Here is a 24,940-nt window from a genome sequence, read left to right on the forward strand (position 1 = left end):
AAGGTGAATTTTCTTTTCTCACCACTACATACATCTTTGATCTTCCTTTGATCCACTTTTTACCCACAGCCATCTATTTATCAGTTGAATCTTTCAGGTCCTGCAAGCAGCTACTCCTAAGGAGACAATTATAAAGTTTTCAAGTTCTGATAACAAAAAAAGTATTTCTGTGGAGGGTCTGGGCTTACGATAGAAAAGGCAGCTTTATTTGTACAACACATTTCATACACTGGGACAAGTGCTTTACAGAGTGATAAAAATACAGTAAAGGTGAAAGATTTACAATTAAAAAGTGCAAAAGTACAGACAAGAGATACAAAAGATAAAAGACTGAAAATGTAAACTAGTGCAGTTCAAATCAAGTGAAATAGAAAGATAAAAGAACACAACAAATACTCCCACTTTTAGATGCACATTGTGAGTGAACCCATGTGTTTTTCTTTAATTTTCTTTTCCCCTGTCCTTCCTGATTCTACTCTTGATCTGATATTTACATCAGATTCTACTGCCTAAAGCGTGGATGAGAATCATACAGGGTAAAGCTCTGTCCCCCCCACATATAGTGTTCACTCATGCGCAAGTAAGCATTACCCGGACAAGACGAATGAAAATTCGTACTTGCCCGTGTCAGCTCTGTTGGGATCCTGAACAGAAACAGTTAAAATGAAGGCTATTTAAAAGCTAAGCTGAAAAGATACGTTTTTAGCCATTACAGGGTAGAGTAGGCAGTGTAAAATAAGAAAGTTTTTAGCTTTGACTTAAAAGTGGTAATATCATCTGGGAGGTTATTCCAGGTCTGTGTTGCATGATAACAAAACGTTGCTTCACCGTGTTTTGTTCTAACTCTTGGGACAGCCAGTAGGCCAGCCCCAGATGTCCTAAGATTCCTAGAAGGTTCATATGGCACAAGCATGATTGTGAGTTTGAGTGAGTGATTTGTAGATAGAATACTGCTGTTGTCATGTGAAAACCTTGTTAGTCCATGTTTTGGTGACGGTCCTCTTTTAACGTTATTCAAAGAATTCCATCATCCTCTTTGGGTTGAGAAAACTCTACAAACCCTGTCAAACCAAAGCTGTTCTGTCTTAGTCCCTGCTGTTCTGAGGATGCGGATGGAACCTCTGACCTTGGCGGTGTCATGTCAGTGCGGCGGTTTACACACCGAACTACAAAACGCCACGGAGCCCCGCCGCAGAGTTCACCCGATCTATAACGCTGACATTGACCCCTCGGTGTGGGTGCTGTCAATGCTGGATTGACGACGCCCAGCCTCTCTCTGTTTGTCTGAGGAGAGATATGGCCGGGTCCCTGCTCGGGTCACCTCTACCCCGCCTTGTGTGTCTGTGTGTGTGTGTGTGTGTGTGTGAGTGTGACAGGTGCAATCTCCACTAATCACTGCCTTCGGACCCCACTGTGGACGTAAGGTCTCTATCAATCACCGTGACACAACCGAGGGAGACGAGGGGGGCGGATGGGGGTGGGGTGGGGAGAGAGAGAGAAAGGGGGGGAGATAGGGAGAGAGAGGGGGGGAGGGGGAGAGAGAGAGGGAGGGAGAGAGAGAGAGAGGATGTTAACTGACTCTCTACCAAGTCAGACTGCTAAAGATTTCATCAGTTTAATTCATAAGGTATTCATAATATAATTTCTAAAGTTTAATGATTTTTAGTAAGTTATTCACGTATCGCAACTTTTGAATTTTGAATTTGAGAGACTGTCTTTCTCACTTTCTCCATCTTCCTCTTCTATCCATCTATCTATCTATCTATCTATCTATCTATCTATCTATCTATGTGTGTGTACCCAACAAGACAATGTCAATCAGAATTCAAAGACAAAGAAAGAAAGACAGACAGAAAGAAAGAGACAACACAGTTCCCTCTCTTCCTATTAACGAACGGGCCGCTGGGTGCTAATTATAAAATGCCCCGGACCCTCCACTGGCACTTTGTGTGTGTTTCCCTAACCTTACCACCAGCTAAACGTCCCTTAATTAACCGTTTTTTTTTTTGGGAGTCATTTACATTCGATCTAACGGCCTAACGGTAGGTCGAGGGGGAACCAGAGAGCGAAAGGGGAGGGGGAGATAAAAAGAGAGAGAGAGAGAGAGAGAGAGGCAGACAGAGAGAAGAGGGTTGGATGTTAATAACATGTCAAGTGTGATATGCCCGCTGGTGTCGAAGGCCTTTGTTGAAATCTCATAGTTTAGAAGCAGCAATTGAACTCTTCCCTACAATTACATTTATCAGCAGTGTGTGAATCACTCGCTCCCCCCTCTGTCTGTGTGTGTGAGTGGTTTCATTAACTTCCTATTTCCACTGTGGAAGATGTGTCACCATACTGTAGAGTGAGCGCTTATTGAGTAGACCTGCCAGGCTCCCTCTCTCTCTCTCTCTCTCTCTCTCTCTCTCTCTCCCTCTCCCTCTCTCCATCCACTAAAATTACTCACGGCGAACTATTTCGAGACCATTATGCAGAATAAGCTCAACTGTCGACTGCTACAGTAAACTGATTTCGCTTTCAAACCCGACTGTCATTCCCTCTACTCCGGCTCAGGTAGGGAGAGAGGAAGACATAGATAGATAGATAGACGCGAGCACACACACACACACACACACAGGATGATTCATTACCCCGGCTCTCCAGGTAGGGAAACAGGGTCGCTTCTAAGACAAAACTGAACTGTCCCCGCAGCGTTTCTTAAAACCCTGATTTGGGACCAGCGGGCAATTTATTCCTATTTACAAAAAGGATGCTGAGTCGATAAAACGTCATTTCCCATAATTTACCCTCTGTAATACGCGGCCGACAGTACAGATGTGAACTAATTTGGTGAAATTCCATATAAATGAAAAGGCTGGCTGGAGCTTGGACACTCTGGAGGAGGATGAATACTAAACCCGACTCTCGTTTTTAAGCCCTATGTGGACGGGATTAGTTTTCAGGACAAGTATTTGTTAACACAGCTGTTATGTTAATGGGCGATTCGCACCGGGACAAGAGATAATCAGTGTCCAAAATTGACAGAGCTGAAAAGAAGCGAAGAGAAGTCGCAACTGGACCAGAAATTAAGATTCTGGGGCTCGGGTCTCGAAATCTCGACGGTTGTTTGTTGTGCAAAAGTGGAAAAGTTTGAAGAAATTTGGCCATGACAAGAATATCTAATAGGAAATCTGATATACAACAGCAATGTGAAACTCAGGGAAAAACAAGGAGCCTCTAAAACAGTGATTCTCAACCTTTTTCATATCAAGGACCCCTAATTTAGCCCATATTAGGGCCACGGACCCCCGTTTTATGACATTTTGTCTCTCGGACCCAAATCTGAGAATATTTTTATTGTTAGATATGATTTTGTCCAGAATCCCATAACTACCTGTATTGTAGGGAGAGAGATAACAGAGAAACTATGATCAAAACAGTCATTCTTCTACATTCTCTAATGGTGTTCACTTCTTCTAAATGAAATAATGGTGATGTTTAACAATTCATCAATTTGCTGGGGACCCCCTGGAGCCCCCTCAAGGACCCCTGGTGGTCCCCGGACCCCACGTTGAGAACCACTGCTCTAAAATGAGTAATAAGTAAAGAGTAATTGATTACATTTCCCAAGGAACTTGCCCATGCAACACTGCAGATATGCTCATGTAAGGATGACATTACCCCACCTCCCCCTTTAAAAATAATCCCATCTGAATAGGGCTTTAGACAACACCTCCCACCCCCCTCTATGGGGAGATGATGCAGCTACGGAATCTCCCAAAGGTGCAACATGGAGAGCTTTAGGTGCTCTTTTGTGTCGACACCCATCAGACTGTACAATGCTTCCTATCCAAATGGCCCCAGCCTGAGCTCTGGACTGATCTATACAGCATCTCTTGTTCATATGTCTTGAGTATTAAGGTATTATTTATGAGAATGTTCAATTTACATGTACTATACTGTCACTTTTTTCCTGTACATAGTGTTCCTTCCTCTATCTTGTAATGCAAAGACCCAAATTTCTGTACATTTTCTACATTTGTAGAGTGTGTATTGCGAGTTGTCACTTTTTTTGTACATTGGATTCCTCTTTTCTTATATTCTTATTTATGTCCTATTCTTCTTTTTTTTATTTAACTTAACAAAAATAACAATACAACACAAAACACACAGACATGACAGAAAAAAACAACATAAACATGTAGAGACATCAGAAGAAGAAAAATACTGTAAACATAACAAATGTAAAACAAAGTATATTAACTAGACAGAATGGAGATCACAGCCCAGTTATGAAGAAAAAAGGAGGAGAAAGTCTAACTGATATAAACAAATGCAGGTATAGTCATATAAGCTAATACATAAATAAAACGTATAAAGTTGCATAAAAGAACAGAACATAATAAAGTGTTATACACTCCATTTACAGTTGTTATAAATAAAGCCAATGCAAAAGGCAAAAAAAAAAATATGGCCCAGTTTCCCCACAGGTATCATTAAAGTTACTTATGCATGAATATTAATGTTGGCCTTTTCTACTTTTCACTGTAAACAACTAAAGTCATAATTCACACAATGGTCATCAGGTTTTTTCTGCATAGTGTCATTGTAATCATGTATGCAAAGTGCTTGGGGATGTGAGTAATCATATGTGTGAAGCCAGTTCCACTTACTCACTGCCTTCATGTATAAATGAAGCTGTCATCTAATTGTTAACAGCAAGCTGGAGGATTAGAGTTACATTTACACTTCTGGGTATCAACGTCCTGCGGCCCATTGTCTGGCACTAAAAGAAGGTATTATGCATTTCAAAACTATCTGTATGCATTTTCCAAGTTGATTTTTCAGAATTTTAAATTTGCAGGCTTTTAAAGTCCCCATGAAATGAACTCTGATTACTTTCACGTCCTGTATCTTTAATGGTGACCTCATGCTGCACCAGGAGGCGTAAATAAACATTCCAACCAATAAAACCATCACAGATTTTTGAACAGTCCCGCCCCCCTGCCCCATTCCATCATATAAAACTGCCTTTCTCTCCCAGACTAGGGCTGGGCGATATGGACCAAAAATCATATCTCGGTATTTTTAGGCTGAATGGCGATATGAGATATATATCTCGGTATTTTCTACGAAGTGGGCTAAATGTTCAGTTGTAAGTCGGGCTGGGCGATATGGACAAAATCAAATATCACAATATTTTTGACCAAATACCTCAATATCGATATTGCGACAATATTGTAGGGATGACTATTGGTGCTTTCACAAAATATTTACACGATGAGATTTTTGATAAATAATCATCAGTAATGTGGATATAATGACTGAGTGGGTAAAGGCAAATAATAGAACAGCTAGAACAGTCTGGTAAGTTCAGAAAATGACATCACTTTACTGTAATGCAGCCTTTAAAACCAGGAAAAGACACTTATGCCATATCACCATATTACGATATCCAAAATCTAAGACGATATCTAGTCTCATATCACGATATCGATATAATATCCATATATTGCCCAGCCCTATCCCAGACTAATCTCCCATTGGTTTAGACTTTTGAATGATCCCTTACTTCACTATGTCCCACCCCCAACATCCTGTTTCAACAGGAAATAACATCAAATCAAGGAAGTAATGATGCTGTTTCATAGGGCTTTAAATCCTAAATATTTAGAAAAAATTGTGGTCAGAGCAGTACATGGCATTTAATTTTAAATGTGTGTTTGGCCTCGCTAGGGTTAAATAACATCTTCACACACACATGCTGCACATAATCCCAAAGGAGACAGAGGGAGAGCACAGCTATGCCACTACACCGCATCAGTCTTTTGTGTCATTACATGACTTTGATATGAGGTCATCTAAGGTAAGGATGCCTTGGGGAGACCCGTCTCTCTCTCTCTCTCTCTCTCTCTCACACACACACACACACACAAATCTGTCACGTCCCCGAGGTGACTGCGGCGTCCGGGGCGTGAAGACAGTGACAGACTGCTGACAGCATCGGGATGATAGATTTGTCAACACTGATGTAAACTAACGCCAGCCGCCCCCCTCACCACCACCACCCAGCCCACACCGTGAAGCAAGGCTTTGGAGTTCAAGATGTCAATACGCCACAGACGACTTCATAACTCACTTTTCATGCTAGAGTCAGATGGAACGGCGCTACTAAGAAACCTAGAGTCCTTATCTGTCCGTTTAATGCCTGGCATGATGAAGTAAACCGAGGGAAAAGTGGGTCTAATGTCCGGTTCCTACAAATACTTGCCTATTTTTGCCTGACCATATGCTGCGAAATGTGGCCCAAAAAAACAGGCCACACTGTCACACCAGATTTCTGGGGCATGTTAAGGCGTTTATCCCTGTGTATTGTTAGCCAGGCTTCTGAAAGCCATGGACACAATTGAATAAATATGATGACTCTTCTCACACTTCAAGAAAAAAACTAAAAAACAAACAGAAAATCAACTATTGTTTCATCATTTCTGGGCAGATTTTTGATTTGGGGGAACATTCTCCATGGGAATATCCTACTAAAAATCTAAAGAGTTTTGTATCTTTTCTTCATTTTTTGTTTCCTTAAATAGTCAACTGCATTCAGTTAAAGTGAGGATGCAATTTTCTGTCATTTTGTCCTCATGATTTAAGTCAAGTCAAGTCAAGTCAAAGTTTATTATAGTCCGATATCACAAAATATGTCTCAAAGGGCTGTACATAAAATAAAACAATAATGAGCAACATTAGCAAAATATATAAAAACGTACAAAGTGAGATAAACTACATATAAAACCTTATATTTTACAAAATATTTGAAATATCGAAAAATATAAAAAGAACCAGCATCCTCTGAATGTTGTTGCTTCTCCTATGTTGCTGCAGCTTGAGATGGAGATGCCTTATTCATTTTTCCCATTTTGTGATTAAACAGAACTGCTCATCACTTAAAGGGCTGAACCTTTGAACCTCTTTTATTTTGAAGTCTCATCTTCATAACTGCAATTGGTAAACAAAAGCCCAGTCGGCGATCTCAGGTCAGCATTTGAATTTTACAGAATCTTGACGGATATTCATCTTGGCATCCAATAAAAACGTAAGGACCGTTCTCCTATGCTATTTTGCCTTTGCTGTTTAAAAGACACTTTAAAATTCACAACGCACACAGCTGAGGGAGACATGGCCGCTCTTCTTCGGTGGTTTATGGCAATTTCAAATGGCAAGAGGGGACAGTAAACGGTGACATCCTTGTGCCCTACACCAAAACTGATAAAAACCCCAAACAGTGGCCTTGACGAGTTTCCTTCCCGAAAGAGAAGGAAAACAGCGGATGATGGCGTTTTCTTTTTTTTTAACCTCTAAGGGGGTTTTGCGTTGTCTGTCACTTCTCGGGGCTTTAATAAATGATTGATGATCCCTCCATCAATATTTATTGATCATCAAGAGGCGGCGATGAGGCTCCCATGCGAACGCTGATAAAACTTTAATCGTCCAATCAAAAGCGGTTCTCAGTCTTATCCTCCCTTTGATAGAAAAAGGACAGAGAGAAGTGCCCCATTATGTTCTGCTGAAGCGCGCACAACCCCCCCCCCCCCCCCCCCCCCCCCCCCCACACACACACACACACACACACACACACACACACACACACACTGCATGCACACGGATGCAGATTTTCACTCTTTTTATCTCTCTTTATAAAGCCTCACATTTGCCCAAATACACATATAAAGTCAGCTATACTATATAGTGAAGATAAAACACATACAAATTTGCAAAATGAGCACAAATTTTGAATGCTGATTACATGTTGTGGACACAAATTTTGTGGAGATTATGTTCCTCCAGTAGACACTGGATTATATGACAATAGCATGAATTGAACTCACTATTTTCATGTGTTCGGCATGTGAAAAGGGTTAGCTAATGGTTAAGGTTAGGCATGTAAAATAACTTTTGTCAAGATTATGGTTAGGCTTAGGCATCTAGAATTAGTTTGGTTAAGGTTAGGGGAAGTTTTTGTTTCACTAAAAATAAAAACAAAGAAAAGAGAGAAAAGAGAAAAGAGTATGACAATATGTAGTGTTAACCTACATGGTAAACCACCTTTTTGGAACGCGTTCTTATGTCATTCTTACTTCGGTCGGGCTTAATACTTCTTAATACCTCTAAGACTCTTGGTAGATTTATGAAAAACACTTTGTGCTGACTGTGTCCACCGCTGTAGTTCCTCCAGTGTGTCTGAAAATTGTAGCGCTTTCACACAAAAAAAGGTCCGCATTCAATCAAGATGCCACGCTTCACTCAGCGGTGTCACTCGCATTATCTGAAAACTGCTCAGATGTGTAGAGTCATCTAAGCCATGGGGTCTTAATTATTTCCCAGACAAGGATCTAAATGAGAAACGAGAGACCCGGACCATGGAAACATTTTGCTGCTTTTGTGATGTGACAAAACCAGCATGACCGCTGTATAGAGGAGATGAGGGAGTGGCCACACTGCTGAAGGGAGCGGGGGGGGGGGGGGGACACTGTGATCCCACTGTCCTATTTGAATGGTCATTTAACTGACAGGTAAATCAACTCTAAATGCCCAGAAGTCATCGTCCATATACCTGTGTGTAGCCTCAACTAAACTACTGCAGACTAAATTACTGTATTTTACGTTCCAATCCATAGTTTAAAGGATAAGTTGGGCGATTTTTGACCTACATATAATTCGTTTTCCTTTTCCATGCCTGTAGTACTTGGACCCACAGAGAATATTGGCTCCTGAGTCAGCTATCAGTTTAAATGGAGAGCTCCATTGCCTCTTGCTGCTAACAATGAGTCTAAATGGGGTTGGTCAAAATATCGCCAATAAAGCCAATCTGTGAAAACGATATGGTGACCAACTAACATATTTCTATCCATGGCCCGGAAAGCACCCGTTTCCACTCAGTGCATAATCTTCTACAAAAACTCTACTGTTTACAATATGACCTGACCGTCCAAAACTAGATCACTCCGCCAGTAACACACTTTCACCCCACAGCGGTCAATGCTGCGGCAGAGAAAAGTAGTTCCGTGATTTCCTGATTAGTGAAAGTGAACGGAATGGTGGAATTGTGTCATGTTTACTTTCAACTATCAACCTATGGAGCTCTCCGTTTCAACTGACTCAGGAGCCAATATTCTCTGTGGGTCCAAGTACTACAGGTATGTAAGAGACAAAATATATACAGGTCCAAAATCACCAAACGTATCCTTTAAGAAATATATCTTTGCCCAACTATCGCCCAACAGAAAAGGTTTGAAACTCTTTTTGCATACCTCAGAGTTCAACCGCCAACATCAACAGTACACTTTATGCTTTAGTACGCTTTATATTTTAATTTACGCGTTATGAAAAGTCAACACACTGTAAATTAACACAGCCTACAAAGTGTACTCTAGGTGATCCATTACCCCCCTGACCCGCCATGTACAATAATGGGCATCACACTCGACTCAATCTCTAAGGAAGCCGTACACATAAACACACGCTCACACACACACACACACACACACAGAGGCAAACCGCTCACCGCCTACAGCTACATTCTGGATTGAATTTTGCATCTGCCCTTGAGACCGTCTCCGCACCCTGTTAATATTCTCCTCGTCATTAAGAGTGTTATTGCATTCACAAAATCTCTCCCTCCCTCCGTCCCTCTCTTCATCCCACCATTCCCCTTCCCCTTGTTTAAATAAGTGTTTCTGGTAATAACTGTCTGTTCTGCATGGACTAGCTGTTTTCCCTCCCCCCCCCCCTCGGAGAGTAATCACTTGTGTCCCGGTATGTGTGTGTGTGTGTCAGTCTCATTCATGCTTATAAAAATGCATTCCTGCATTTGCATTGTGTTGACCCTGTTACGTGCTTATGCAAATGCTCTCCTGTGCGTGTGTGTGTGTGTGTGTGTAGGTTTATTATTCCCATCTCTAATTACTAGGTTCTGCTGTAGCGGTGGCGTTGCTGCTGGGTATTAGCACTGGGGCCGACCAGAAGGAGACAGAGAGAGATTCCAACCTGATTAGCTTTAACACGGTCAGCTATACTTCAACCTCAGGCTGACGTCAACTCCTAACGCTATACTTATTAGTCCGGCCGGGTTAAAAGTGTCTGACGGAGAGAGACGCGGCAGAGCCAGACAGAGGCAGAGGAAAAGTAATAATGAGGGCCGGGGCGGAGGAGGCGGCCGTAATTGACCGACCTCTGCTCCCCTGACCACTGGGCGAAGTCTCTCTCTCTCTCTTTCTCTCTCTCTGTCTCCTCTCCCGCGCCTCTTCACTCCTTCTTCCAGAACAGCCAAGCCAGCAGTTTTGAGCCTGGGAGTCGGAAATGAGGCCACAATTTTTTTCCACACAAACAAGCGCACCCTCTCTGTTGTATCTCTCTCTCTCTCTCTTTCTCTTTCTCTCTCTCTCTCTCTCTCTCTCTCTCTCCCTCGTTCTCCACTAAGTTTGACCTCTGGGAAACGAGAGGAGGAGCAAGAGTCGAGTCAAGTCCTTACTTAGTGGAAAGTGCGCTTCTGCACAATTCTCTAATTGCCTAAACAAAGGCGCAAAAGAGATGGAAATGGACAGGCGGGGGAAGGGGGTGAGGGGGCGGGGGGGGGTCGTTTTCTTTACTCCAGGGTCCCGTTCGAGTCCGCTGCCACTTAACAGCTCACTTTGGCAGAGCAATTTTCAATTTTTTTTTTTAGCTGTGAGCAGCAGCAAGTAGAAGTCACTCTGTCGGTCAGTCGGTCTCAAGAGTTTCTCCCAAAACTTAACTGCATGTGCATGAGGGACACAGTGCTAGATGAGTCCGTGAGCTGGCCTGCTGCGTCACTTTCAGTTTAGCTCGGTCGGTGAAGCGCACACTAGGCTTTAGCCACGTCAGAGAGTGGAGTTCAAATCCCGGGCGAGTCGATTTAACAAGCGCCAAACCGGCTTATTATTATGTGCGCGCATCTTCCTCTGAGATCAGGATCAGTCAACCAGCAATATTGTCTTCCCTGCCTATCCGTAGTGATGTCACCGTGACACACCAGGACGTTTAGATAACTGGAAAGTATTTGAAAGTCCATTTTTTTTTTAACACTTTAGAAAAGTTGAAATTGACTCAAGTTCAAAGAGTCACACTTGGAACTCATGTGAACCACAGTGATGAGACCCAGATGATATAACTGACTTTTCAAGAAGTAATTTGCCTGTTTTCCAATATCACAAAGTCAGAGTAAAAGCCTCAACGATGGTGTTCGCTACAGATTCCTGAGGTGACTAATGTCACAGGGTGACTGCTCATGGTATGAATGTTAAAAAAAAAAAAAAAAAAAAAAACTACCCTGATATTCTTAATTCCTAATTACTCTTCTTTTAATTACTATTTTATGTACTTTGTACTTTCTTTTATTTATATATGGATGTTCCTTTTTGCTTTTATGTATGTAAAGCACACTGAATTACCCCTGTGTACGAAATGTGCTATATAAATAAACTTGCTATTGCTATTGCTAAAGCTGAACATGATGTCCTGATGTTTGGATTAAATCATCCATACATCCATGAGTTTTGCTATTGGGAGCAATTTAAAGAGAAAGTTCAGTGATTTTAGAGGCCTATCCTATTGATCACTAACCAGGCCCACTATTATAACATTTAAACATTTTTTACATCAGAGTTGTTGTCTCTGAGAAATCAGCACCAGCCTATTAGCATTGGTTAGCAATGCTAGTGCAAGTCAACACGGTATGAAACAATTGCTTTCAAAATCCCATTTAAGTGCTTTGAGCGAGTTTTATTACGAATTCTTACTATTACTACAGCTGTGGAAGAGTATGGAATGGCTTGCAAGTGATTTTAATAGAGAGTTATAGCTTCATACCCCATTGACTTGTGCTAGCATTGCTAACAAATGATAATAGGTGGTGGTTGCTGATTTCACAGAAACACAAGCTCTACTGTAAAAACTTTTGGCACATTCTAAGAGGGGGCTTGATTAGTCATTTATAGGGTAGGCTTATAAAATCACTGAACCTTCCCTTTAACTAGTACCTGATTTGTGTTTCATCCATGTGGTTAAGTCCAGTGTTAAGCATGCTAATGACAGACAAGACTGGCAGTGACAGTGTTCAATACTCTCTCTGTCAATGCCTTTCTGTCCCTTCTCCCACTTTTCTATGTCTTGCCATTGGCCTACTTTGCAGGCATAGTGTATGTATGCGTGTGTGTGTGTGTGTGTGTGCGAGTGTGTGTGTGAGAACGTGCATGGAAACATCCTTGCTGCTGCTGTGCATTCTCCAGGCAATGTCACCCTCTGTCTGAAGCGATCAGGTGGTTGCATAACACACACACACAGACGCACACACACACACACACACCCGCATACACACAAACAAATACACACAAGCACACGCACGCACACAATTATTGAAAGCAAACACGTGGTTATTGATGTTTATTTACCTGAAACCTGCTCCCAGCGCCACACACATACACTGAAACACAAACATTGAAGCCAGACTGGGGTCAAATATTATTTCCACGTCGCAGACAGGCGACAGTGTCAACTGTCAGCTTGTGAAGTAGATGTCAAAAAAAATAAATATAAAAATACATAAAAAAAAAACTTGACAGTGCAAATAAAATCCACCCAGGCACACAGGTGTCAAGCGGGTTTAGAAACTCTTTTGGCCTCTGCTTTGCAAGATAAGAGTTAACTCCAAAGTCTGTCTGCTGCTCAGCCTGTCTATTCCCCTCTGTTGTTTCCCATATCTTTCTGTAGTTTTCTAAGTGCCACATGCATGGAGTTTACATAGGACAATAAACATATTTTTTTTAGATATCAAGAAAGCAAGTCAATTTGTCAACATTTGTCATATTTTAACTGAACAATTGAAGGATTACATGCTCCTGTCATGGTCCCAGCCTAGCCCTTTTTTTCCCCCTTGTGTTTCCCTTTCCCTCTGTTCCCCTGTCTGTCTCTCTCTCTGTCTTGTGTGTGTGTGTGTGTGTGGGCGTGGTCTCCCGTAACAGCTCCTCTATGGGTTGAGACAATTCTACCACCCTCAAGGCAAATTTATGGTTTCTGCGGCGTGCCCAGTGTTTGTTTCATGAAACCCGTTAAAAACCAATTAGATAAACTCAGAAATGCATGGTGATGAAGTAAGAACAAGTCTGTTTTTCTTCATTCCTGAAAAGTTGCCTTTTTGGAAATATGAGGTTCTCACCTGGCCAACAGTGATATTGTTCTGTGATTGAAAAATGAAAGTAAAAAAATGATTTGCAAATGAAGACTCTCCTTCCAAAATGAGATCATTATAATCTACTTACAAAATGATTCATAAATTACATAGTCATAGTTCTCGTCAAAAATGCCAATCTACATTGCCACACATACACCTTCACCCAGACACACACACACACACACACACACACACACACACACACACACACCAAAATTTAAAATGGACCGGTTCAGCAGAAGGGAGTACCATAATTTATTTGAACACAATGAAAAATTTAAAAAGAAAGCTTTCATCTTTCTCTTTAATCTGCTCATCTTTTGCTCTTCGTCGCCATCCAACCCTTTAAAAAGTGTTTTTTATGAAAATACAAAACCTCACTTTAACCCCTGAATTATTCTGCATGGAGAAGTCGCTCAAATACAGAAAAAGCAAGTAGCCTGTGTGTGTGTGTGTGTGTGTGTGTGTGTGTGTGTGTGTGTGTGTGTGTGTGTGTGTGTGTGTGTGTGTGTGTGTGTGTGTGTGTGTGTGTGTGTGAGGCAGACTTTCCAAGATGTTAGTGGATCTCTTCATCAGTATGAGAAGTGAAGGCCAAGATAAACAATGATGCTTTTCTAAGAGTGAGCCCCGGGAGAAAATACACACCATATTTTACACTGCACTTCCTTACTCTCTCTCTCTCTCTCTCTCTCTCTCTCTCTCTCTCTCTCTCTCTCTCTCTCTCTCTCAATCCATTTTCTGTCCGTCTACTCCTTTTGAACCATTTCTTTCTCTCCCCCCATAACTTACTGTCTCAGACTTGCAAAACACACAACACTCAGATACACAAACACAAAGACACACATGTAAACAAAGACACACACACATACACAGATACAACCGTGCCTATGGGATCACTCTCACTACATGTATGGATGATTATTTATTTATGAGGGTGTAAATGTGTTTAAGACATTAAGCAGAAATAGTCTGAAACATGATGGATAATGCATACTACCGCTCTCTCTCTCAGAGACCTCACACACACACACACACACAGTCTTTGTTAGGGACTTCTATGATTTTCTCCATAATTGAAGAGGCCAAATTAAGTGATCAAAAACCAGCTGGCCCGGATTCTCTCTCTCTCCTGTTGTGTGTGTGTGTCTAAACAAGCCTTTCTTCCGCTGTACAACATAATGCCAGTGGCCCTGAGGGCCACTTTAATATTTCAGTGTGTATTACTTTGTGACTTCAAGCTCATCCCTTGTTGGCAACCACTGAGCTGTTTTTCCTATCCTCTATCACACTGTCCTTTCTGTTTCCTTTGTTGTCTGTTTCTCTCTCACTATTGCTCTCTCTTTCTCCTTTTATCTTTTTTCAAGTCTTTCTATCTACCTATCTATCTATCTATCTATCTATCTATCTATCTATCTATCTATCTATCTATCTATCATCCAGCCATCTGTCCAGTGTGTGCCTATGTGCCTGTTGTTTTGTTTATCTTGCTATATCAGATGTTTGACTTTGATTATACCATTACACTTATTGTTTCTGATGTCAATCCTTTATCAAATACATGAATCATATCCTTTCATCCTGCTGTGGTCTAGTGTATGTGTATCTATCAGTGGTGGAAACAGTCAAAGATCCTATACTCAAGTATGTTACTTAACTTTTACTCAAGTACAGTTAAGGGTGTAAAAACACATACCAGCACAACAATTTAGGGATGTGCTATAGGCTACATGTTGTAGCCTCATGTTATTATTCAATCTCTGATTATTCTCTAATTATTCAATAACATTACTTTTTTACTTCGCTATTAGCTATCCAACTAGCTAGCAAGACTAGCAAACTAGCTAGACAACAACCAGACAAAGCAAACAGTAATACTGTAGCTGGATGGATGGCTTTTTGGTTAATGTTAGCTAAGCTAATTTGATAAATTTAATGTTACAAAACCATAATTTCCTCCACATGCTTTTGCAGATTTGATGCAGGATCAATTTATGTAGCCAGTTCCTGATGTGATGCTTATGGAGAGCCTACAAAATATGCACGCTTATCTATCTCTTATTCTGTTTATATCTTATTCTCTTTCATGAGCTAATATTGCAGTGTAATCTTCTGCCAATTGAGATTTTTAGAGTGTGTGGTAAAATATATCAAGCATACCCCAATTTTATTAAATAAGTGATGAGTGTTCATAGATGTGCACATACTTTGGGTGTGTGTGTTTGACAGCATCAAGGATCCAGGTTTCTAATCCAGCACTTTTAGAATGCTATGCTAACCTGCTTGACTAGAATAATATAGGATGTAATGAGGATTTCAGCCGGCTATCCTAACTCTTGAGGCTAAAACATTGCTCATATTAGCTAGCTTGCGACATGCCAAATGTTTATTAATGGTATTTAACAATTAAATTAGGGAAGTCAACAGCCATTGCAATTAGCTGTTAGCTACGTATGTTAGCCTTTCAGACCAAAAATCGAACATCACTAATGACATTATACTCTTCCTGAGTGTTAAGCCAACACGTTAAATCTGCTGTACCATACAGTGATGTGCTTGACTCAGCTGAACTCTTTCAAGTGTTGAACCAAAAGACTGACTCATCATGTTCACTTTAGTCAATTTCGGTTTAGCTACATTTGAAATCCCCCCCCCCCCCCCCCCTCTCTTTTTCCAAATTGGCCTACTTGTCTGTCTCTATCTGTCTCCGGCTCCCTCGTCTCTTCCTCTTAGCCTCACAGTGTGACAGAGCGTTGATATCGGATGTGTTGGGACAGAGAGACGAGAGACGAGACGAGAGTCAGATGTGATGAAAGCTGATCGAGCCCAACAGCCAGCTCATTCACGCACCAGTCGCTGGAGTTTTGGGAAGTCTTCCTTTATCAATATTTGCCAGCGTGTGACATGTTACAAAATGTCGACATCGAACTACCGGGTCAAAGCTTAATTCACAACATGGATATTAAACGCTCTCTAAGGCTCAGTACTGTCGAAGCTGTAATGTTTTTATTGCGGAAGTGAAAAACCCGGCAAGCGTTTTACAGATGGCGACATGCAGGAGGTGAATAAAGTTTATCGTCAACCCAAATGAACACAAAATGTTTCACATTAAAGGTCCCATATTCTACACTTTCCAACGTTTTATTTTATGTCTTGAAGTCCATTCAAAGCTGTGTGTGTGGTGTCGTGCCAAAAACACTCTCAATCCATGTTTACACGTTCATTTTCCAGCATCTCTCTGAGCCTTACCAAGAACAGGCTGATTCTGTCGCTGTGTCTTTAAGGCTCATTAATATTGACGACCCCTCTGTTCTGATTGGCTAACCGTTTCAAGAGTGAAACATGAGACACCACAGACCCGGCTGAACAGGCAGCTACAGGTAGGGAAAACTCTCCGGTAAAAAAATAATGACAACCGCTCAACTGCTAGTCTATTAGTCGATTATTTCTTACAAAAATGATAATGAGCGAGCCTTTGTGATGTCACAAAGTTACGGAAGTCCAAACGGCTCGTTTAGAGGCTCGCTTTTCTAATATGGATTGTGTGGATTTAGTTGGCGACTGTGCGTTTTGGTACTTTCACCATGTTTAGATAGACCATCCAACTCCTTTATCATCACAGAGGCAAGTGGAATCCTGCTTTACACCATATGGGACCTTTAAAACAGTTTTGGAAACTTTTGAACCAATATCAGAAAGATATTTCAGTCCAAAATGATGCAGGTTGCAGCTACAGATAACTATGGATGTTGCGTCAATGTTCATTTTGGAGCTATATTTATATCACTTTCCAACGTTGGTATCAGCATGTATTCAATGTCAAAATGCTTTTTGTATTTCGCTGGATGAATTAGACCTTACTCACTCACCCTGGTTTCTGGTTCTTAGGTGAAAAGTACAGGGAACAATTTTTTTTTTTTTTTCGTGACTTCTGTCAGGTGTTCATCGTCACCTAGTTGCCACGGAGCTGACAAGCGAGTGTCGCTTGAAATTGGATTCAGGGCTCCTTTCCTCCAAAGTGTCGCTGCGGCACCTCAGTGGAATTCTAAATTGATTGTACCGCCGATGATGTCTATGAACTTCCAATGTGAGAAAGAGGTTTGAGACATTAGTTTGCTCTATTTAAATGGAACCTTTATTAAACTAAGCAGATCACTTAACCAAAAATTAACAAGTATGGCCTCTCAGGGCGACAACAGAAGCCATTGGTGGATGCTTTTATCCTAAGTGCCTTATAGTTCCATGAGTGCATGCATTTTTAACATACTTGGTCCCAGTCTATCTATCTATCTATCTATCTATCTATCTATCTATCTATCTATCTATCGGTCTACCTATCTATTGGTCTACCTATCTATCATCCAGCCATCTGTCCAGTGTGTGTCTATGTGCCTGTTGTTTTGTGTATATTGCTATATCAGATGTTTGACTTTGATCATCTATCTATCTATCTATCTATCTATCTATCTTCTCTTTCTCTGAGGAGGATTTTATTAATTAAAGTAAAAGTTGACTTGTTCTACTACAACACAGAACTGTGCAGCATCGCCATGGAAACTCATTTCCTGAAAGTAATTCAACCTTCAAGTGCCTGTCTTTCGGGTGTGTGTGTGTGTGTGTGTGTGTGTGTTACTGTGTGGACGTTTAGATGGATGAAAGATGCAGTGACTGACAAATAGGCAGTGCTTAGATAGATAGATAGATAGATAGATAGATAGATAGATAGATAGATAGATAACCTTCTTTTACTTTCTAGCTGCAATTGATTTAGCACTGAACTCCAAACCTAAAAGGTTTAACGTCAACACAATTCACGGCTGCTGTACTCTGACTGCTGTACCTTTGGTGAGAAGAAGAAGCTGTGTAGTTTATTTTGCTAAATCTGGCATTAACATCGGTTTAAGCGAGAGATTGCCCCGCAATCGTTGCAGTAAAATTGATCAAGCATCTTCACATCATCTATAATGAGGCCATTATTGTTCCACTTCCTTATAACTGTTCGCTCGGTCTTTTTAGGGTGTGTTGGTGTGTGTCACTGCAGCAAGGAGAACAAAAACACATTGTCTTGTTGTCTAGTTCTGCCAGATGGAACGACACACACACACACACACACACACACACACACTTACACACACACACACACACAAACACACACACACACTCTCTCTCTAGTCAGAGTATGAGTTTCTGCACCAGTGAGTGGCTTCAGTGAGCAGAGACGTGATGTGTGTGTAACGTGTTTGTTCTGTAAAGCAGAAGAAAATCTGGGAGAGAGTGTGTGTGTGTGAGAGAGAGAGAGGGAGAGCGAGAGAGAGAGAGTTCTTGAGTTCTTTTCATGTCATGCTGAATTTAACACCTGTTTCTTTTTCTGTCCTCTGGTGTCTAGACCTTTATATAGTCTTTCTGTCCCTCTCTTTTATTTACTGTACTCTTTGGCTTTACTTCGCGTCACGGCTCAGGCAGCAGCGCACTCCCGGTCACTCCTGCTCATCCCCCCCAGCCATTCTGAAGTCCAGGCTAAAAACCAAAGGTGATCGGACCTTTGCTTGTCTGAGGACATATTTACAGAGGTGTCGATCCTGTAGATATGACCCATTAGGGAACATAGAGGTTCGTTCCTGTTCCAAGACGGCTGTTGAGGTTTGTTCCTATACTGGAGTATGATAAAAGTTAAATTATCCTTACCTTTCTTTTATTTTTAATGTCAATTTACAAGACAAATTATGTATTTTTTGTGTTTTATGTGAAGCACTTTGAATTTGCCTTGTGTATGAAAATGCCCCAAGGCCCCAAGATGCAGAAAGGTTTCACAGATAGGCTTTTATATAGAATTTGTTTGCACTTATTTAATTCCTGTTACATTTGCCCATTTTCAATTTCTTTAACCCTATTCTTAATTCATGTCTTTTGATTGCTTATTTTCATTTATTCGTGGTGTTGTACTGTCTATTAAGCACTTTGTAACTCTGTTTTGACAAGTTTTATGCAAATAAAATACACTATTCGTAAATATATTATTATAAAGCCTATTACCATATTTCCTGTCTTTTTCTGTCCTTTCCAACTGTAAGCATTCAGTTAATTAAACTCGCCCCTGAATCTGAATCTTGTACAACACAAACAAAAAAAGTACTACTAAAAAGTACTAATACATGGTCATTCTAGCAACACAAGATGCAGAGACGCATCTATTATTAGGGCACTGTGGCTCTGACTTTGCATTCCTCACCCCTGGCTGCTTGTAATGCCACTGATCGAGGAATTTAAGCTCATTCTACTCTTGCACTTAATAAGAGCATCTGCAAAGACGCTCTGAAATAAAAATGTAAAATAAAATGCACAAATGAATGAGGGAAAGCAGGCGAAACAATAGAGACTCTTAAACTGTGACATTCCACCACCCAAATTTGAGTCATTTGGATGTTTCTTCTGCTGCCTAAGTGTTTAGTTATGCTACTGTAGAAGAGGAAAATGAGGGTATGCAAATATATTTGGTTATGGCCCACTTTCAGAGGATGTCACAATTTCTTTGGTGACACAGAAGTGACATACACAACTGCTTAGTATTGCAATTATAAACCAAAGGGTGATGATATAGCGCAGTAGTAACCATAGTAGGCCCAATATTGCCCTTGGGCAATGGAAAAACTCACCCATGCACCCTAAAACATACGCATGTGCTTTTTATGTGAAGAAACAGGACTGTGTACTATGTTACGTTAGGTCTTGGTCCATAGTTCATTAAAACAACATGTATACAATGTGCTTTCAATGTAATACCCAGTTCATTTTGGTCCATTCCAACTGGGCAATAAGCCTCATGAATGAACTTCAATGTCTTATGAAAGTTAGCTAATGCGTAAGTCTGAGAAAGTTCATTGTGGGTCCACTCCACTTGGCCAACGGGTCTAGACAAAAGAACATGAATGAATATGTGATGAACATTGACGTGTGTGGTGTGGTGAATGAACATAAATGTCAGGATTTTTGACAATTATGAGTCTGCAAGTTTGGTGGGAAAGTGGTTATCCAGAGTTAGTGGGTTAGGTTGTGGTCTTAGCAGTGCTTTTGGAAAGTTCGGTAGATTCTCTCTACTTAAAAGTCAAGATGACCTAAGTTTGACCACTTGTGTTCGCTTTTATATTGCTGACAGTGTAAATATGTTTACATTTGTCGATCCTGCTACCTCGACAGCTGTAGTTTCCTCTTAGGGTGAATCTCCTTTCCAATCAATAGAGTTGATCCAGTTGATCATGATAAATGGCCTTGTCCGGACGGAATTAGTATTACAAGACTACGTTGGTAATGGAATTCTTTACATTTTACGTCAGCAATTTTGATAAACGATTTTTGCAAGATAAATCAATGTACCAGTATACACAATTTGATGTTCCTTTGTGCCATAATTCAAGGTGAGCATTCACACAGAAGCCCAATTCAGATGTCAAAAGAATGATGTACTAACCCACAAATGGTGACTATAGAGGACATCAGGCTCTGCCGTCATAAATCCACAGGACCATCAGACAGGCAGCACCATTCACCAGCCACCTCATCTAAATGCTACAGGGTTGAATGTGTGAGTGCGGGTATGTCACTGGGGTTATCAAGTGGACACCTCCCATCACAGATGTTTCATTTAATTAGGCCTGTGACACCTCCGGAAAGTTCAACAGTGATTTCTGGCGTCCTAGAACCACCTTCAACACCCTCTCGACACCAAATACAGCCTCCTCTATCCTGTACCTCGCTATTTACAATATTACTCCCCAAAACTTATAAAAGAAGCGTCTCAGTTTTTGGAAATAAGGGACACCTTGCATCCGCCTACAACTTTTCAACACTGACAAAAAAAAAATTTTGAAACACTTAACTTGTGGAGGTTGTCTTCCCGGTAGTATATACACAGTGAGTGTTGAAAGTATTGGTAATTTGCAAACACAGACTGTCAATCCAGATGGTACTAGAACTGAAAAGGAGTAGGAGTCCACTGAATATCGCAGGTTATTTGTCCTGAAACTATTACTCCTGCGGGGGATGTGCACCCTGTGATAATCGCAAAGTAGTGCTGTTCCACATGGGACACAAATCACTGAATTATGCCCATGAAAATTACATTACCTGAGCCCCTCCAGTAAAGCTCATCCTTCCAGACAGGACTAATGGCTGCACTTCCAATTGCACTAATTCACCAGCGGGCTCATGAATTAGAAAAAGGACAGACATGTCGACAAGACGAGTGAGTTTCAACAGACTGTTGCACTCTTGAACTCTTGGGGTTTGAATCCCACGTTTGAACAGCTGTATATCTCCGCTTTTGCCACAGGCAGCAATCCACTCGCCTTCATCGGGCAGCAGGGTGGAACGCCCTTCAACCGTCGGGCTCGGATTCAAGTCAGTCCCTTGACAGCATGCACCTGCCCAGCTGAAGTACCCTTGAGCAAGGCACTGCATCCCTACCAGCTCCATGTATACTGTTCTGTGACTCTGATCTCTGACCTCCCTATGGAGGGGGGGAGGAAGCCAAAAGAGAATGCCTCTTTTTAGGGATCAATAAAGTATCACATTTCATTACTATTCATGAAGGTTCACATCCCTGCTGTGGCCTAACCTTTGATAGTATCAGGAACTGTGGGAGTGTGAAATAATGGATAAGCAATTGCCAACAGATCTCATCTAGTTTCTGGCAGTCATCGGATGCAGCTGTTCTCTGTAGGCACCGGTTCAGGAAGTGTCCGCATGTCCAAAATGTGACAGCGGTTAGAACACAATAAAAGCACTATTCACACTGCAGATTGTTAGCCCAGGGTTTTCTTTAACCCTCTTGGACCAAGGATAATTCAGCTCCCTTTCACAATGTTCTACGATTATGATGGTAATCCTGTATCACCCCAGAGCAGAACTAGAAGGCTCTGGGGTAAGGTCAGGGTTAAGCTGGCAGGATACTTACTGCGGAAACCAGATTTGTCTGGTTCATACGAACAAAAAGGACAGGTTTGCAGAGAAAAACGAAGCGACGCATTTGCTTCGGCGTCCTTGCGGCCTGCCTTGAGAGTGAGTCTGAGTTTCCTTTTCTGGTTGACTGCTTCTATTTACATCTCTGTGATCAATGCACAACACCACTGATCAGCCAAGTTTGCCACAAGTTTACGTTCATTGTAAGTATATCACTGCCTTTAGTGTCCTTCTAGAGTCCTTCTGAACAACTTGAAATCACTGCTGAAAACTTGGCGATCTCTCTTGCTCACCAATGCTCATCCATCAATTCACACCTACATACTGCAGCATTAGTTACCCCAGGCCTAAGAGTTTATTAAAATGGTTCTGCAATGTTGAAAGCTCTGGCAAAAGGTGGGTTCATGTTCAGGCCTTATCACCTCGTGAGGTGTTGTTCTGTGGTCCCTTTGTATTGGTAGAATAGTCAAGGTTGTGTGAACCAAATGCCATAGTTCATCATATTGCTAAAATGGTTCAGCAGGTTTCTATCCAGGCATTGTTGTCATTGAGCGTACAGCTGTGTGAGGCACGGTGAAAGGCAACACCCCTTGAGCATTTTAAAACGGACTGCAACCTTCTTCCACAAACGTGAACCCTTTACTGGTCGAGTTTGATGAGAGGAAGGGTGGAGAGGGCAGAGGTGCAGTACCCCATTTTGAACAGTAGATGGCGGTTGGCGTTGCAATTTCTTTGAAAGGGAGGAGGGAAGCACTGCAGAGAGAGAGAGAGAGAGAAAGAGCAAGGGAGAGATTCTACAGTGACTACATCAGAGGTTGGACAAAAAGCCGTCTGAATGCAAGTTCCCAGCGGAGCAGAAATACTGCCATGGTCGAAATCAAAGGGCTTTCTTCAAGGTCGGCTGTCCACCCAGACTGATGGAGACTGAGAGAAACATCAAGAGTATGTGTGTGTGCGTGTGCGTGTGCGTGCCCGTGTGTGTTTGTTGAGTGTTTCAGAAAGAGAAAAGAAAGACGACAAGAGAGAGATAGAGATCTAGCCAGACCAACAGCAAGCCATCCGGCCAGACAGGTAGACAGAGACAAGGGACAGAGAGAGATAAAGACTGCAATTCAGAGGGAAGCGTTTAGGTTGTCCGGGTCTTCGGGGCTGTTGGATAACATCCTACTAACCATGGAATTATAATGGATTACATTTCCACAACCTCCCTCCAAGTGCCCAAAGCATTTTACACAGACAGGGCTATCTCAGCTCCTCCAGAACCAATTTGTAGTTTTGCTTAAGAGTATTCTGACACGGGGCAACTTCTCAGCAATACAAAAAAAAAAAAGAAAATCACGTACTGGGAATATGAATTTTAATAGTAGCACTGAGGTGCTTTGTGGAAACATAGCCCACTCGTTGTACTCATCGTAAGTCGATCTGCATATCAGCGTCAGCTAAATGCCTGAAATGTAAATGTAAACCCACGTCTCCTCGCAGAGATTTGGCCAGATCGCGCTCACATGGTGGGAACAAAACACCAACCTGCCTACCTCAGGCTATAACGACCAAATGTGTCTGAGTGTGTGTGTGTGTGTGTGTGTGTTCTCTGTTCTTTATAACCTGGTTTCCCCCAACTGGGTCACATCATGCACGATACCTCACCCATAACCTCCCTCCGCCGCAGTGTGTATGTGTGCGCACTATGTATATGTGTGTGTGTATGTACAGTATGTTTGTGTGTGTGTGTGTGTGGGGTACAGGCTGCACTCGCAGTGACCATCTCTATTTATACCCGCTGTCCCGTCCCCAAAAAAAGACATGATACTCGCTCTAGCCCTCCCTCTTCCCTCGTTCCCTCCTTCCCATCTGCCCTGACTTCTTCTCCCACTCTCCGTCCCTTCCACCTTCCTCGGAAAGGAAGGAAGAAAAGAGAGAAAGCGCAGAGAAGAAAGTGGGAGAGATAGAGGGGGAGAAGCGAGAGGGATCAATAAAACATGAAGTTAATAGATACCCATCCAGTCTCCCGCAGAGAAAAAGGGCCGTATCTCCATTTGAATGAATGTTTTCTCTGCAGGGAGTCGGCTGTCTATCTATTTGCTTCAGGGGTCTGTTCATCTCTCTTTGTATACTGTACATCTCTCCTCGTCATCCTCTCATTTTTTTTTATTCCTCTCCTATCTCTCGCTCATTAAACCCGAAACGCACAATCCATCTCTCCATCTCTTTGTCACAATATCTCTTTATCAGTCTCTTAATTTCTCTCTCTCTGTCTCTCTCTCTCTCTCTCTCTCTTAGCTTGTTTGTGATGACTCCCGAGCCCTTCTTCGATTTCCACTTTGGGACCCGGCGAGGCGAGCTGATGCCCTTTCCTCCATGCATTAATGCACCAATCGGGGCTCCCGCGGGGCTAGGGGATGATCTGCTATTGGGCCGTGGGGAAAATTATGGTTAAACATTAGCCAGTGGCTGTCGATCATGCATGTGATTGAATGCGCCGAGGCCAAATTGCTGCAGTGGATGGTGCGTGTGTGTGTGTGTGTGTGTGTGTATGTGTGTGTGTGTGTGGCAAGGTGACAACACTATTATTACAGAGATGTAAGGGTATGAGCTGTGTCATGGTATGATTTAGCATAATTGCTATGCTCTCTCTCTCTCTCTCTCCGTCCTATTATATACTGTAATAGTATAGAATAGGAAAATGAGCGCCCAGTGGGTTTTGTGCATGCCTTGTAACACCAGATGCCAAAAAAATGTGTGGGTTTGTTTCCCACTTCACGATGT

The sequence above is a fragment of the Centroberyx affinis genome, unplaced genomic scaffold (genome assembly GCF_046629955.1).
Source record: "Centroberyx affinis isolate AG114_WGS23_722 - 3 ecotype Tasmania unplaced genomic scaffold, CSIRO-AGI_Caff_v1 ptg004020l_1, whole genome shotgun sequence".
In the NCBI taxonomy this organism is placed as follows: Eukaryota; Metazoa; Chordata; class Actinopteri; order Beryciformes; family Berycidae; genus Centroberyx; species Centroberyx affinis.